This window comes from Myotis davidii, unplaced genomic scaffold, assembly GCF_000327345.1.
Source record: "Myotis davidii unplaced genomic scaffold, ASM32734v1 scaffold2001, whole genome shotgun sequence".
NCBI classification, from domain to species: domain Eukaryota; kingdom Metazoa; phylum Chordata; class Mammalia; order Chiroptera; family Vespertilionidae; genus Myotis; species Myotis davidii.
Genome location: NW_006291200.1, coordinates 58,410 through 60,698, shown reverse-complemented (window position 1 = coordinate 60,698; position 2,289 = coordinate 58,410). Strand labels below are relative to the sequence as shown.

At 44.2% G+C, this 2,289-nt stretch overlaps 1 protein-coding gene across 1 annotated transcript in view; it reads left to right on the top strand.

Annotated features, from left to right (window-relative positions):
- Nucleotides 1–2,289, top strand: part of LOC102761402 (sodium/hydrogen exchanger 9B1-like) — a 60,425-nt gene that overhangs the window by 10,331 nt on the left and 47,805 nt on the right.

Genomic DNA, 2,289 nt, shown 5'->3' with positions numbered 1-2,289 from the left:
GGGAATAAATGGTGATGGAAGGAGACTTGACATCAGGTGGTGAACATACAATATAATATACAGATGATTTATTACAGAATTGAACACCTGAAACCTATATAATTTTATTAACCAATTTCACCCCAATACATTCAGTTAAAAAATAAAATACTTCTGTTAGATAAAAAAACAAACACACACATTTGGATTAGTAGGGCCTTTCCTTAGTATCTAGTTGCTAGAAACAAGATGTCTACTACCTTATTCTTTCTTACCCTGCCCATCTCTCCTTCCTATACAAAACTAAGATACTTTATATTCACCCAAAGGCCATGTTTCATTTTTGTCCAGCCCTTATCTGCTTTAATAATTTATACCAAACTTGAGGCCCAGTGCATGAAATTCGTGCATTGGTAGGGTCCCTAGGCCTGGCTGACAATCAGGGCCAATCTGTGGGGTGACCAGTGAGGCGATGCAGGGTGGAGGGCCTCCACAGGCACCTGCCTTGGCCGGCCTGGTGCCACGCATTCCCTGGCCCTGCTCCCACCCTCCTGCCAGTCACCTCCCTCTGCACGGTGACCAGCAGGGCGATTGGGGTCCCCACTGGCACCAGCCTTGTCTGGCCTGGCACCCCACGCTCACCATCCCTGCCCCCACTGCCACCGCCAGTCGCCTCCCTCTGTGGGAGGTGACCAGCAGGGCTATTGGAGGGCAGCGCTGGCTGTCTCACTGGCTGGCCCCATGCCCCGCCACTGCCCTCTGGATGACCCCACCCTGTACCACTGCCTGCTGGTTGGCCAGCCCTGCCCCCTACCACCACCGGTCGCTGTCCTCTGCTGGGCGACTGGCGGAGCCATTGGTGGGCCCCCGCTGGCACCCGGCTTAGCTGGCCTGGGGCCTGCAGGCTGGGTGCAGCTCCTGCATTGAGTGTATCCCCCCGGTGGTTAGTGAACATCATAGCGACCAGTCGTTCCACCAGTCATTCCCATGTTTGGTCGATTTGCATATTAGGCTTTTATTATATAGGATATCAACTGAGTTATCCTTTCAATACAAAAATTTATTCTGCTCCTGTTAAAAATATGAGAATTCATATCACAACCAAACATCATCTTATTCCTCTTGGAAAAACTACTTAAAAAATATAAAATGAAGTAAATGTCATTATATTGCCATGACATTTTAAAAATGTCATATAATCTGAGAAATACTTATTAGTCTAAAGGATTCACGTATAGTTTTAAAATATTCTAATATGGTGTTATGGAATTTTAGAGAAAGAAAGAAACATAAATGAGAGAGAATTATCATCAATCAGCTGCCTCCTGCATGCCCCTTACTAGGGATTGAGCCCTCAACCTGGGCATGTACCTGACTGGGAGTTGAACTGGTGTCCTCTTGATTCGTAGATCGTCACTCAGCCACTGAGCAACACTGTCCAGGAAGTTTTGAAATATTTTTAAAAAAGAAACTTTGTTTAAAGCTCATCCCATAGAGCAGGGTAAAGGTGGGGGGTACTTATTTGTACTACTACTAACAATAAAAGAAGAAAAAAACTCATCCCATAAATTGGCAGAGATTTTAGAATATATGTTAAACAGATGTTCCTTCAACCAAACTAGTAAGAGATATTAGTTTACAACAGTGATATTCAACCTTTTTCATTTCACAGCACACAGAAACTAATTACTAAAATTTTGCAGCACACCAAAAAATACATTGTTTGCCATTCTGACAAAAAATTTAGGAATAATTTCAATAGATTTACCCAAAAAGATTAATAGTAATTACCTACCGTTTTTGCTGCAAAGTGACTTTTAAAAAATCAGCTGCCTACATACCTGAGTTGCTTGCTCGATCCCCAGTGAGGGAGTATTCAGGAGGCAGTTGGTCAATGTTTCTCCCTCACATTGATGTTTCTATCCTCCCTCCCTCTCCCTTCCTCTCTGTCTAAAATCAACAAAAATATTTAAAACATAAAAATAAATCCAGTACCTATCCTATCTAATAATAGAGAACATGGTAATTAACCATAACTTCGCTACCCTTCTCATTGGCTAATCAGCAAGATATGCAAATTAACTGCCAGCCAAGATGGCAGCCGGCAGTCAGGCAGCTGAAGTGAACATGAGGTTTGCTTGCTCCAGTGACGGAGGAAGCCAGGGTTCCCCGCCTGCTGCAGCCCAGCTCTGAGCTCCGGATGCAACTATGTTGTAATTATAGAACCTAAACAAACCCCAGAAACCTGCTTTCAGCCATCAGCGGGCTCAGAGCTTCGAGCGGCCAGTGATAGCAACAGAGTTTCAATCT